The sequence below is a fragment of the Haematobia irritans genome, chromosome 3, assembly GCF_050003625.1.
Source record: "Haematobia irritans isolate KBUSLIRL chromosome 3, ASM5000362v1, whole genome shotgun sequence".
In the NCBI taxonomy this organism is placed as follows: Eukaryota; Metazoa; Arthropoda; class Insecta; order Diptera; family Muscidae; genus Haematobia; species Haematobia irritans.
The window spans coordinates 216,658,737-216,674,496 of NC_134399.1; the positions used below are offsets into that span (position 1 = coordinate 216,658,737).

At 26.3% G+C, this 15,760-nt stretch overlaps 1 long non-coding RNA gene across 1 annotated transcript; it reads left to right on the plus strand.

Moving 5' to 3' along the window:
- Positions 1–8,475: 8,475 nt before the first annotated feature.
- Positions 8,476–8,894, plus strand: LOC142229252 (uncharacterized). Its single transcript, XR_012720365.1, has 2 exons — positions 8,476–8,674; positions 8,753–8,894. It is a non-coding gene; the product is annotated as an uncharacterized LOC142229252 (long non-coding RNA).
- The last annotated feature ends 6,866 nt before the right edge of the window (positions 8,895–15,760 follow it).

A 15,760-nucleotide genomic window follows, 5' to 3' on the forward strand; every position in this document is an offset into this window, starting at 1 on the left:
TAATGAGTTCATGTCCTTAAAATACGACTCCGAATTTTGATTAGCATAGAAGACGCATCTCTCTGATGTAATGTTTTTTGTTCAAAGGTCGATAAACTTTTCAATAAAGTCGTCTTGTCCTTATCGTTAAGTGATTCGATTTAAAATTGTGTAACCTAAAATTAAAGAAAATTGTGTCTAAAGTCAACTTGGTTTTAATAAATCTGAAAAATTCTTCAAAATTAATTAAATCGTCGCTACATTTCATGACTTTGTGTATCTGGACAACAAAACCAAAAAAAAGGCGATGTTTTCAACACTTTATTTTAAAGACTTTTTAACTTGAAAAAAGTATAATTTCCACATGTACACTAGTCCGAATTTTGAAATTGAAGTTGTCATTAAGATGATTTTAAAAGACTCTGATAGCACATGAAGAAACAAGCTGAAAAAACGAATTAATTAACTTTGTTTCCGAGAATCAAGTACGCAAAACTTACATTTACAAGTTCTACAAGTATCCTTACTTCAATTTTATTGGTGAATTTCTAGTAAAAACACGGTAAAAAGAAATCCTTTATATTAACCTTTAATGAACAACTTAGTTATATGCTTTTAAATTTAATGTTTGTTTTTTTTTGTGAAAAAGATTTGTTAAAATATTTTGTGCTATTCCAAATAAAAAACGTTTACCAAATATTTGGAAAACATCTTGAGTTACCAGGGAGAGAGAATAATATTTTTTTGTCCTTAATCACGAAATTAATATTTCCAATATATGAGTTTTTCAATCACAGAAATAACAGAATCACGCACCAACGTCAACTAAAAATTATTTGATTGAAATTTCTTCAATCGTTGAAGTATAGAATCAATCAACAATGTCAGTTAAACATTAATAGATCCATTAAAAAAAATATTGATTATTATAATTGATTATTGTTTTAATTAAGAAATTAGTGGAATCAATGGTTCACATCGAATTTGTTAGTATTATTGTGCTGAAAAAATAATTAAGTTGCAATGGTAAAATCGAAATTCAAAATGTAATTTATAAAAACAACAACAACAAAAATCGTCTCGAATTTAGCAAAGACATACTAGGGTGTAACGCAGTCAGGTCTAATGAACATACGACTCTATTCTTCGTTTTTTTTTGTTCTTTTTATACCCTCAACCATAGGATGGGGGGTATACGAGTAACTTTGTCATTCCGTTTGTAACACATCGAAATATTGCTCTAAGACCCCATAAAGTATATATATATTCTGGGTCGTGGTGAAATTCTGCGTCGATCTAAGCATGTCCGTCCGTCTATCTGTTGAAATCACGCTAACTTCCGAACGTAATAAGCTATCGACTTGAAACTTGGCACAAGTAGTTGTTATTGATGTAGGTCGGATGGTATTGCAATTGGTCCATATCGGTCCACTTTTACGTAGAGCCCCCATATAAACGAACCTCCAGATTTGGCTTGCTGAGCCTCATAAAGAAGCAATTTTTTTCCGATCCGGTAGAAATTTGGTATGTGGTGTTAGTATGTGGTCACGCTAAAATTGGTTCATATAGATCCATAATTATATATAGCCCCCATATAAACCGATCCCCAGATTTGACCTTCGAAGCCTCTTGGAGGAGCAAAATTCATCCCATCCGGTTGAAATTTGGTACGTGGTGTTAGTGTATGGTCTCCAACAAGCATGCAAAAATTGGTCCACATCGGTCCATAATTATATATAGCCCCCATATAAACCGATACCCAGATTTGGCTTGCGGAGCTTCAAAGAGAAACAAATTTCATCCGATCCGGTTGAAATTTGGTACGTGGTGTTAGTGTATGGTCTCCAACAAGCATGCAAAAATTGGTCCACATGGGTCCATAATTATATATAGCCCCCATATAAAACGACCCCCAGATTTGGATTGCGGAGCTTCAAAGAGAAGCAAATTTCATCCGATCCGGTTGAAATTTTGTACATGGTATTTGTATATGGTCTCTAATAACCATGCAAAAATTAGTCCACATTGGTCCATAATTATATAAAGCCCCCATGTAAACCGATCCCCATATTTGGATTGCGGAGCTTCAAAGAGAAGCAAAATTCATTCGATCCGGTTGAAATTTGGTACATGGTATTGGTATATGGTCTCTAATAACCATGCAAAAATTGGTCCACATCGATACTTCATTATATATAGCCCCCATATAAACCGATCCCCAGATTTGACATCCGGAGCCTCTTGGAGGAGCAAAATTCATCCGATCCCGCTGAAACTTAGTACGTGGTGTTAGTATATGGTTTCTAATGACCATGCAAAAATAAGTCCATATCGGTTCATAATTATATACAGAAAAATCACGATTGCCATTCGAGCCAAAAATAATCATCAAAATTTTGTCAAAATTTTATTTCTATAGAAAATTTTGTCAAAAATTTATTTCTATAGAAAATTTTGTCAAAAATTTATTTCAATAGAAAATTTTGTGAAAATTTTATTTCTATAGAAATTTTTGCCAGAATTTTATTTCTATAGAAATTTTTGCCAGAATTTTATTTCTATAGAAATTTTTGCCAGAATTTTATTCTGTAAAAATTTATATCTATAGAAAATTTTGCGAAAATTTTATTTCTATAGAAAATTTTGTGAAAATTTTATTTCTATAGAAAATTTTGTCAAAATTTTATTTCTGTAGAAAATTTTGTCAAAATTTTATATTTCTATAGAAAATTTTGTCACAAATTTATTTTTATAGAAAATGTTGTCAAAGTTTTATTTCTATAGAAAATTTCGCCAGAAATTTATTTCTGTAGAAAATTTTGTCAAAATTTTATGTTTCTATACAAAATTTTTTCAAAAATTTATTTCTATAGAAAAGTTTGTCAATATTTTATATTTCTATACAAATTTTAGTCAAAAATTTTATTTCTATAGAAAATTTTGTCAAAATTTTATTTCTATAGAAAATTTTGTCAAAATTTTATATTTCTATAGAAAATTTTGTCAAAATTTATTTCTATAGAAAATTTTGTCAACATTTTATTTCTATAGAAAATTTTGCCAAAAATTTTATTTCTATAGAAAATTTTGCCAAACATTTTTTTCTATAAAAACTTTTGTCAAAATTTTTTTCTATAGAAAATGTTGTCAAAATTTTATTTCTATAGAAAATTTTGTTAACATTTTATTTCTATGGAAAATTTTGTTAACATTTTATATTTCTGTACAAAATTTTGTCAAAATTTTATTTCTATAGAATATTTTGTCAAATTTTTTTTTTCTATAGAAAACTTTGTCAATATTTTATTTCTGTAGAAAATTTTGTCAAAATTTTATATTTCTATAGAAAATTTTGTCAAAAATTTATTTTTATAGAAAATGTTGTCAAAGTTTTATTTCTATAGAAAATTTCGCCAGAAATTTATTTCTGTAGAAAATTTTATCAAAATTTTATATTTCTATACAAAATTTTTTCAAAAATTTATTTCTATAGAAAAGTTTGTCAATATCTTATATTTCTATACAAATTTTAGTCAAAAATTTTATTTCTATAGAAAATTTTGTCAAAATTTTATTTCTATAGAAAATTTTGTCAACATTTTATTTCTATAGAAAATTTTGTCAAAATTTTATATTTCTATAGAAAATTTTGTCAAAAATTTATTTCTATAGAAAATTTTGTCAAAATTTTATTTCTATAAAAAATTTTGTCAAAATTTTATATTTCTATACAAAATTTTGTCAAAAATTTATTTCTATAGAAAATTTTGTCAAAATTTTATTTCTATAGAAAATTTTGTCAAAATTTTTTTTCTATAAAAACTTTTGTCAAAATTTTTTTTCTATAGAAAATGTTGTCAAAATTTTATTTGTATAGAAAATTTTGTTAACATTTTATTTCTATAGAAAATTTTGTCAATATTTTATATTTCTTTACAAAGTTTTGTCAAAAATTTATTTTTATAGAAAATTTTGTTAAAATTTTATATCTATAGAAAATTTATAAAGCATTTCATAGTTGGAGAGGAATATTTTGCAAAATTTTCAAAACATCAAGATGGAGGGTACATAAGATTCGGCCTGGCTGAACTTACGGCCGTATATACTTATTTTTGGTGTTCTTTTTAAATTTCATATTTTGAAACATGAATACAGTTCACAGTAACATGTTATATAGGAAAATACCGTGAGAAAATAATATTAAGTGTGAGAACAATGACAATATGGGTATATAGCAATTATAAGTCTATATTTCAAGTCATACCGAACGAATCGGTATGACTTGATTGTCAAAGCGTTTTTAATTTTAATGGCGCATTTGGAATAAATAGATTTTCTGCTAAATTTTTGGAATTTCTAAAATTTAAAAGACTAGGTTAATAACCCCTATTCTATGAATCTATTTGAATAGATTGCATTACCAAGTGAGGAAATCGGTAAAAGTTTGTAGATAGTATAGACAATTTCTATCTACGGATTGAATTAGATTGAAGTTTTTAACCGACAAATGGGAAATATTGTCCATATACATTGGCGTACTACGGTTGTACTAAGGGTGGATAAGGTCCCCAGGCTAGAGAGTCCTTAGTAACAGTTAAACCCCTCCAGAATATTTATCGGTAGATTTACATACGCCGTCAACAATTTTTTTTACTCAGCTTAAAGGACATCAAGTGATTTCTGTATAGATACCTGTCATTCTAACTTTACAATTGCAGAATAATCGGGGGAAAATAGTAACATCTAGAAAAAGCTTTCCACTGACAAACCACCACCAACAACAGCAGTAATGTAAAATCCATAAAAAAAACTTCTGAAACGGCGGAATTTATATGCGTATCGCAAAAAACATGTTTTAGCCCTTAGGAGAAACCACTAGATAAGACAATTCAGTTTGCATATAAAGGCCCTGGTCTCGATCGCGGCCAAGTCAATTCCCTCTAAAATTCCTTTATTATACCCTCCACCATAGGATGGGGGCATATTAACTTTGTCATTCCGTTTGTAACACATCGAAATATTGCTCTAAGACCCCATAAAGTATATATATATTCTGGGTCGTGGTGAAATTCTGAGTCGATCTGAGCATGTCCGTCCGTCCGTCTGTTGAAATCACGCTAACTTTCGAACGAAACAAGCTAGCGACTTCAAACTTGGCACAAGTAGTTGCTATTGATGTAGGTCGAATGGTATTGCAAATGGGCCATATCGGTCCACTTTTACGTATAGCCCCCATATAAACGGACCCCCAAATTTGGCTTTCAGACCCTCTAAGAGCAGCAAATTTCATTCGATCCGGCTGAAATTTGGTATATGGTGTTCGTATATGGTCTCTAACGACTATGCAAAAATTGGTCCACATCGGTCCATAATTATATATAGCCCCCATATAAACCGATCCCCCGATTTGGCTTTCGGAGCCTCTAAGAGAAAAAAATTTCATCCGATCTGGCTGAAATTTGGTACATGGTGTTGGTATATGGTCTCTAACAACCATGCAAAAATTGGTCCTTAATTATATATAGCCCCCATATAAACCGATCCCCCGATTTGGCTTTCAGAGCCTCTAAGAGAAACAAATTTCATCCGATCCGGCTGAAATTTGGTACATGGTGTTCGTATATGATCTCTAACAACTATGCAAAAATTGGTCCACATCGGTCCATAATTATATAGCCCCCATATAAACCGATCCCCCGATTTGGCTTTCGGAGCCTCTAAGAGAAACAAATTTCATCCGATCCGGCTGAAATTTGGTACATGGTGTTAGTATATGGTCTCCAACAACTGTGCAAAAATTGGTCCACAGCGGTCCATAATTATATACAGCCCCCATATAAACCGACCCCAGATTTGACCTCCGGAGCCTCGTGGAAGACCAAAATTCAACCGATTCGGTTGAAATTTGGTATGTGGTGTTAATATATGGCCTCAAACACACATGCAAAAATTGGTCGAAATCGGTCCATAAACCGATCCACAGATTTGACCTCCGGAGCCCCTTGGAAGAGCAAAATTCATCCGATTCGGTTGACATTTGGTACGTGATATTTAACAACCATGCCAAAAGTGGTCCATATCAGTCCATAATCATATATAGCCCCCATATAAACCGATCCCGAGATTTGGTTTTGGAGCCACTTGGAGGAGCAAATTTCATCCGAGTCAGTTGAAATTTGGTACATTGTGTTAGTATATGGCCGTTAACAACCATGCCTAACTAGGTCCATATCGGTCTATAGTTATATATAGCCCTCAGATAAATAGATCCCCAATCACACAAAAATTGGTCTATATCAAGTTCATAATTGTATATAGCCCACATATAAGCGACCCCATATTTCAATTCTGGTTCTCTATGTACCGTGCAAAAGTCCATATCGATTTGTTATTATTTGTAGACTTACCTATACATACCTTTTTTGTCTAATATATACCACGTATGGACTAACTCACAATTTAGAAAACGATGTTAAGAAGTTTTAAGATACCACAAACCAATTAATTCGATTGTGGATGACAGTCTTTCGTAGAAGTTTCTTCACAATCCATGGTGGATGGTACATAAGATTCGGCCTGGCCGAACTTCAATCACGCCAATTTTTTTGATTTGAAATTTTGTAAGTTTTAATTAAAAAAATAATTGGGATCTTCTACATCAATTAGATTTTTAATTGAATCAATTAAACAATTCATTGCAATTTGCTACTGAAATCAATTAATTTATTAAACAAGAATTTTTATGCCTAATTAAAACTGCGATTAATACTATCGTGATTAAAGTTAAGCAATTAAAAAATTAATTGAATCATTTCATGATTGAATTAGAAAAAAATTTCTGTGTACACAGAAAAAAATCAGATCCCATCAAGAAATTAGGTTAGGTAGGTTAGGTTAGGCGGCAGACCGATGTATCAGGCTCATTAAGACAATTCAGTCCATTGTGATACCACATTGGTAATAACACACATTAAAGAAATTAATTGATCCAATTAATGTTTTAATTGAAATTTCCTCAATCACAAAAATGATAGTATTAATCACAGTTTTAATTGGGCATAAAAAACTAATTGATTAAACGATTAAATGATTTCATTAGCAAATTTTGAACTGATTAAATTAAAATTTTAATCGATGTTAATTGCAAAACTAAAACGTAACTATTTTCAATCACTTTCTTAGCTTAAAAATTCATTGTATATATTAAATTCTTAATTGGAAAATTTTTCCGCTAGATTCAAAAAGTTGAATTGGAAATATTATGGGGATATTTCTTTCTGTGTAGGCAAAAGATTCCAACTTCTTCTCTAAATTTACCCAAAGTTCGATTTTTTTTATCAATTATATTTAAAAGAAATTTAGGTTGTCCGTAGTTTTAATTCGGTATATATTTTTGTAAACAATATAGTTTTTCCAATAATCTTCAGGAAAAAAATTTTAATTCTCTTATTGTTCAAATCTTTCCCAAAAAAACTTCAAATCCCCGCTAAGGTGTAATTTTTGATTTTATTATAATTTCATTTCGTTTCATTTTTATAGAATTGCTATTCTTTTGTGTTTGCTACATTGGATTTGGAATAATTGGAATTGAAAAAGCGAAACTGCATATTTTCAAGTCCCCGCTAAAGTGTATTTTTTGTTTGTGTTTTTACTTTTTTTTATTAAATTACTACCACATTTCCAAAGTCCAAAACATAAATTTTCCTTTAAAACGACCAAATGCGTATTTTCTAAGCATGGCCAAAAAATAACTTTATAGCAAAATATGGATATAAGAACCCGAGATGCTCCTAAAAAGTACTCTTTGTGGAACAATTTTCGATTTTTTTACGAAATTATAACAGATTGATTTTAATTAATTTGCTACACTGCATCCTTTATTAGGATATTATATTAAAGGATATAACATTTGTCTTTAGCATAGTCTTTCTTCATATCTTTCTTTTACAATTTCTTTAAAATTAACTCACTTTAAACAAAACAAACACTACAAAATCAAAAAGACGGTCGCGATGGCACAATTTCAAGATGACAAAACTTTTGAAATGGCCCATGAGAAACGTTTAAATACCAAAATGCAAGCGGAAGTGAAATAGTCGATTAAATAATACCAAAATGGCCAATAAACTTTTCACCACTTGAAAAAGATGTGAAGAACAAAGACTCTTCACTGGGGTTTATTTTTTTTTATTCTGTTACCAATGAAACCTTAAGTTTGACATGTTCTTTACCGCATTCCAAACTAGAATTCATAATGGGCCAATGCAGACATACTAGCACGTATGAAAGATTCATAGGTGAAGAAAATTTGCATTTTGATTTCATGTTTTGGTTATGTTTTTTTTTTTTCATTATTTAAATCATAATAATGCAAATGCAATTATTTGAGAGAATTCTTATCGAAATTATTACAAGTAAAATAATTTAAAAATATTTTATATAAGACGTAAATTATGGGTAATTTTATTCTAAAGAAATATTAAACTTTAACATATGTTCAAGAAATGTTCATGAACCAAATAATGATTTTTGACAGTACCTTGAACAAGCCTTCATTATTTCACGAATGCGAGTTCGACTATGGAGAACCTTCTTCGCCAACACTAATTCATAATGTGAGAGTTGAATGTTTGGTTTTGGCAATACCGCAATTGATAGACTTCGGCGAAATTAGTACTTAAGATTTGACCCTGCGGTATGTAGAGGTATTTGATATTTAATGCAACAAAGTAAAACACTAATTTTTTTTAATTTCTTTATTAATTATTCAAAGGCAAACAAAATGTCGAGGATAACATCAAAATTTAGAATCAATTGAGATTTGATCGTGTTAACTACTTCAATTGATTGGAGCTGAAAATTTTCAATTAAAAAATTAACTGGAACAATAAACTTTTTAATAGAACTAACAACAATTAAGTCAGTGATTGAAAATTTTTAAAATTTTAATTTTAATTTAGCTTTGAGTTTAAAATTGGAACAATAAATGTGATTGATTCCACCATTTTTGTACTTGAAGTCATTTCAATTAAAAAATTAATTCGATCAATTAATTTCGTGATTGAATCACACAAGAAATGTGTGTAATTATGGACCGATATGAATCTAATTTTGAATGATTCTTAGAGGGATATACTAATATCGCACACCAAATTTTAGTGGTTCGATATGATCAATTTGCAAAACCGTTAGTCCTAAATGAGTAATAACCATTTAAGCCAAATTTGAACTCGATAGCTTGTTTTGTTCGGAAGTTAGTGTGATTTCAGACGGACGGACATTGCTAGACTGACTCAGAATTTCTCCAGGACCCAGCATATATATATATATATATATATATATATATATATATATATATATATATATATATATATATATATATATTATATATATATATATATATATATATATATATATATATATATATATATATATATATATATATATATATAATATATATATATATTATATATATATATATATATATATATATATATATATATATATATATATATATATATATATATATATATATATATATATATATATATATATATATATATTTTCAATCATTGAGTTAATTGACTTAATGTCTCGAGCTTGCTTAAAAAGCCAATTGTATCAATTAAAATTTTAATTGAAAAATTTTTCAACTTTTTTAACTGGTAATATTTTGGTGATATTTCTTTCTTTGTACTTTATATCTGAGACACGGTTGCCACAGTTGATAGATTTTTTACTCTTTGATATTATACTTGATGTTTTGATAGATTTTGCAAAATATTCCTCTTCCACTAAGTGGTACACATCAATTTTCTTTAGAAATAATATTTTGACAAAATTTTCTACAGAAATAAAATTTTGATTTTTTTTATGAAAATCAAATTTTGACAAATTTTTTCTATAGAAATAAAATCTTTGACAAAATTTTCTATAAAAACACAATTTTTGACAAAAATTTCTATAGAAATAAAATTTTGACAAAATTTTCTATAGAAATTAAATTTTGACAAAATTTTCTATAGTAATAAAATTTTTACAAAATTTTCTTTAGAAATAATATTTTGACAACATTTTCTATAGAAATACAATGTTGGCAAAATTTTCTATAGAAATAAAGTTTGGACAACATTTTCTATAGAAATAAAATTTTGACAAAATTTTTATTAGAAGCAAAAAAAATTGAGAAAATTTGTTTTATAAGTAAAAATTTTTTTAGAAATAAGATTTTGGCAAAATTTTCTATAGAATTAAAGTTTGAACAAACTTTTCTATGGAAATAAAATTGACAAAATTTTCTATAGAAATAAAATTTTGGACGAAATTTTTTATAGAAATAAAATTTGAACAAAATTTCCTATACAAATAAAATTGGAGCAAAATTTTCTATAGAAGTAAAAATTTTGAGAACATTTCCTGTAGTAATAAAATGCTGACAAAATTTTCTTTAGAAATAAAATTTTGACAAAATTTTTTATAGAAAAAAAAATTGACAAAATTTTCAATAGAGATAAAATTTTGGAAAAAATTTTCAATAGAAATAAAATTTTGGACAAAATTTTCTATAGAAATAAAATTTGAACAAAATATTCTATAGAATTAAATTTTGACAAAATTTTTTATAAAACTAAAGTCTGGACAAAATTTTCTTTAGAAATAAAACTAAGGCAAAATTTTCTATAGGAATAAAGTTTGGACAACATTTTATATAGAAATAAAATTTTGACAACATTTTCTATAGAAATAAAATTTGATTTTTTTTGACAAATTATTTCTATAGAAATAAAATTTTTGACAAAAATTTCTATAAAAATACAATTTTTGACAAAAATTTCTACAGAAATAAAATTTTGAAAAAATTTTCTATATAAATAAATAAATTTTTACAAAATTTTTTATAGTAATAAAATTTTGACAACATTTTCTTTAGAAATGAAATTTCCACGAAATTTTCTATAGAAATAAAATGTTGGCAAAATTTTCTATAGAAATAAAATTCGGACAACATTTTCAATAGAAATAAATTTTTGACAAAATTTTCTATAGACATTAAATTTTGACAAAATTTTCTATAGAAATAAAATTGTGACAAAATTTTCTATAGAAGTAAAAATTTTGAGAATTTTTTTTAGATGTAAAAATTTTCTTTAGAAATAAAATTTTGGCAAAATTTTCTATAGAATTAAAGTTTGGACAAAATTTTCTACGAAAATAAAATTGACAAAATTTTCTATAGAAATAAAATTTTGGACGAACTTTTCTACAGAAATAAAATCTTGGACGAAATTTTCTATAGAAATAAAATTTTGGACAAAATTTTCTATAGAAATAAAGTTTTGGACAAAATTTTCAATAGAAATAAAATTTTGGACAACATTTTCTATAGAAATAAAATTTGGACAACACTTTCTATAGAATTAAATTTTGACAAAAGTTTTTATAAAACTAAGGTCTGGACAAAATTTTCTTTAGAAATAAAATGTTGGCAAAATTTTCTATAGGAATAAAGTTTGGACAACATTTTATATAGAAATAAAATTTTGACAACATTTTCTATAGAAATAAAATTTTGAAAAATTTTTTCTATAGAAATAAAATTTTGAAAAATTTTTTCTATAGAAATAAAATTTTTGACAAAAATTTTATATAAAAATACAATTTTTGACAAAAATTTCTATAGAAATAAAATGTTAACAAAATTTTCTATATAAATAAAATTTTGACAAAATTTTTGTATAGAAATAAAATTTTGACAACATTTTCTTTAGAAATGAAATTTTCACAAAATTTTCTATAGGAATAAAATGTTGGCAAAAGTTTCTATAGAAATAAAGTTCGGACAACATTTTCTATAGAAATAAAATTTTGACAAAATTTTCTATAGAAATTAAATTTTGACAATATTTTCTATAGAAATAAAATTTTGACAAAATTTTCTATAGAAGTAAAAATTTTGAGAATTTTTTTTAGATGTAAAAATTTTCTTTAAAAATAAAATTTTGGCAAAATTTTCTATAGAAATAAAATTTGAACAAAATTTTCTATAGAAATAAAATTTGAACAAAATTTTCTATAGAATTAAATTTTGACCAAATTTTTTATAAAACTGGACAAAATTTTCTGTAGAAATAAAATGTTGGCAACATTTTCTATAGAAATAAAGTTTGGACAAATTCTTTTTAGAAATAAAATTTTGACAAAATTTTCTATAGAAATAAAGTTTGGACAACATTTTGTATAGAAATCAAATTTTGACAAAATCTTCTATAGAAGTAACAATTTTTAGAAAATTTACTTTAGAAATACAATTTTGGACAAAATTTTCAATAGAAATAAAGTTTTGCATAAAATTTTCTATAGACATAAAATTGGAAAGTTTGGACAACATTTTATATAGAAATAAAATTTTGACAACATTTAGAAATAAAATTTTGAAAAATTTTTTCTATAGAAATAAAATTTTTGACAAAAATTTCTATAAAAATACAATTTTTGACAAAAATTTCTATAGAAATAAAATGTTAACAAAATTTTCTATATAAATAAAATTTTGACAAAATTTTTGTGTAGAAATAAAATTTTGACAACATTTTCTTTAGAAATGAAATTTTCAAAAATTTTTCTATAGGAATAAAATGTTGGCAAAAGTTTCTATAGAAATAAAGTTCGGACAACATTTTCTATAGAAATAAAATTTTGACAAAATTTTCTATAGAAGTAAAAATTTTGAGAATTTTTTTTAGATGTAAAAATTTTCTTTAAAAATAAAATTTTGGCAAAATTTTCTATAGAATTAAAGTTTGGACAAAATTTTCTATCGAAATAAAATTTTGGATGAAATTTTCTATAGAAATAAACTTTCGGACGAAATTTTCTATAGAAATAAAATTTGAACAAAATTTTCTATAGAAATAAAATTTGAACAAAATTTTCTATAGAATTAAATTTTGACCAAATTTTTTATAAAAGACTGGACAAAATTTTCTTTAGAAATAAAATTTTGACAAAATTTTCTATAGAAATACAGTTTGGACAACATTTTATATAGAAATAAAATTTTGACAAAATTTCTATAGAAGTAAAATTTTGACAAAATTTTTTATAAAAATAAAGATCGAAATGTTCTATAGAAAAAAAATTTCGGCAACATTTTCTATAGTTATAAAACTTTGACAAAATTTTCTTTAGAAATAAAATTTTGACAAAATTTTCTATAGAAATAAAATGTTGAAAAAATTTTCTATAGAAATAAAATTTTGTACAAAATTTTCAATAGTAATAAACTTTGGATAAAATGTTCTACATAATTAAAATTTTGACAGAATTTTTAGTAAAAATAAAATTTCCAATAGAAATAAAATTTGGACAAAGTTTTCTATAGAAATAAAATTTTGACAAAATTTTCTATAGAAAAAATTGAAAAATTTTTACTATCCTATGGTGGATGCTATACAAATGTTTTTTGTTTCTCCGTGTATATGTTAGGTTTTTACCATTTCGTATAAATTAAGTTTTTCAATTGTTTATTAAGTATTTCCAATTCCTTCTTCACATTCATGATGTTTAGATTAGAAATGCGATGTACCCTGGTATAACATGAATACAAAATAATGCAATTAATTTTCTTGACTATATTTTATAGAATTAAAATTCAGGTAATAATTCCAGGTTTATAAAAAAAATGCAAAACTTATTTTTATTAGAAAATATTTATTTAAGACAAATTGTATTGTTTTATTGTCATCTTAAGACAATGATGCATTGCAATGTATTCGAAACAATCGAGGCTTGAATATGAATGATTTTGTAGATTTGCAAACAATCTAAAAAAAATAAATAAATGTGTTTATATTTCCAAAGATATGTGTATGGAGTTTCTAATTCTCAATTCCTTAATTTGTTTCGCATTGTTTTTTAACAAATTAGATTGCACTTAAGACGTTAATATTTTTTTTGTCACTAAAATAAATTATTCAACAATAATAATACGAAACGATATCTAAAATGCGATATTTTTGTAGAGATCTATTGTTTGCTGATTCCTTTTTTATTTTGTGTGTTCAACCCACGATTCTAGCATAAGTCTGATGACAGTATCATTGACGATGACAACATTTCTCTTGTCAAGGTCTTGGCTATACACACAAAAAAGCACACGATCATTCAAGCCATTATTATCATTGCAATAATCATCATGATCATTGTCAATGATGATCATCGTTATTGTCGCCGGCTATTGTTAATTAATGAAATTGCACTTGAAATTTTAGAAAACAAATCCACTAAGAACCTTGTACCTCACCAAAAAAAAAAAAAAAAAGAAATTCTTTTGAAAATAAATTTATGTGAATCAAGCAAAACTGGTTAAATAAATATTCCAAAATTTTGAATACTCACGATATTGCATATCTTATTAACAAGTTTCAAATGAATACATTAGAGCCATGTGTTGCCGGCATTTCAAATAAAAAATTATGCATTTAATCCATATGTCCCAGCTTTGCAGTTAGAGCTAATGCTAATATATTATCCGTTAATTCTGTAATAAAATTACCTGAGAGTCCCGCCTGAAATCTTTTTGAAAACATCTCATAATATACAATGAAACAAGTATGAAAGGTCTAAAGTCGGCCGGAGCCGACTATATTATACCCTGCACCACTTTGTATGTCAACATTTTCGATACCATAACAAATCAATTAAATGTGTTGCATGCTATATATAAAGGTTTTTGGTCCCATATACATACATTCAAATCTGGCTCGATCTGGACAAAATTTGTTAGACTTCTGAAGACTTAAAATTTAATTTGGCTATTGTCCTGAGGTGGAACACAATGTTAGTAACAAATATGGGAAACATTTAAATCTAAAACAATTTTTTTGCAACTTCGCAAAAGTGTATTTATAATTTATCGGTCGATAGATATGCATTAGAAGTATAGGAAAATTGGAGTCATTTTCTACTACTCCGGCTCCGACTCCACAGCATTGGTTTTAACAACGCTTTGTGGAAATCTCAAAATGTGGAGTTAAATTTTCGTGTGTGGTAGTTCATTCTTCCTATCAAACAGTTCACTTTTTTTTCGGTGTAGCTGCAATATTAATTCTACTTCCTGTGCAAAATTTGAAGCCATTTAGGGCAAAATACTGGCTTCTGGGCCCATATGAGCTGCAATATTAATTCTACTTCCTGTGCAAAATTTGAAGCCATTTAGGGCAAAATACTGGCTTCTGGGTCCATATGAGTTGATATCGGGCGAAAGATATGTATGGGAGCTATATCTAAATCGATTTCAACCAAATTCGGCATAGTTTACGACATTATTAATTGCAAAATTTAAAGTAAATCAAGCTGAAATTCTTGTTTCTGGCGATATATTAGTAGATATCGGGCGAAATATATATATATATATATATATATATATATATATATATATATATATATATATATATATATATATATATATATATATATATATATATATATATATATATATATATATATATATATATATATATATATATATATATATATATATATATATATAGGGTTCCATACAAAAAAACATACTTGTGGCAAACTTGAAGTCGATTGGACTAAAATTGCGAACTAGACTTTGATTACAAAAATGTGTTCACACGGACATGTCTAGATTTGGGTTCCTTTTTTACATTCCCGGTATAAAAATTGTTTTTTGCCTAATTTCCGGGATTTTCTAAAAATTTACAAAATTGTCTTTTTAAGGTTTATAAATAATAAAAAAAAATACACAAAACAC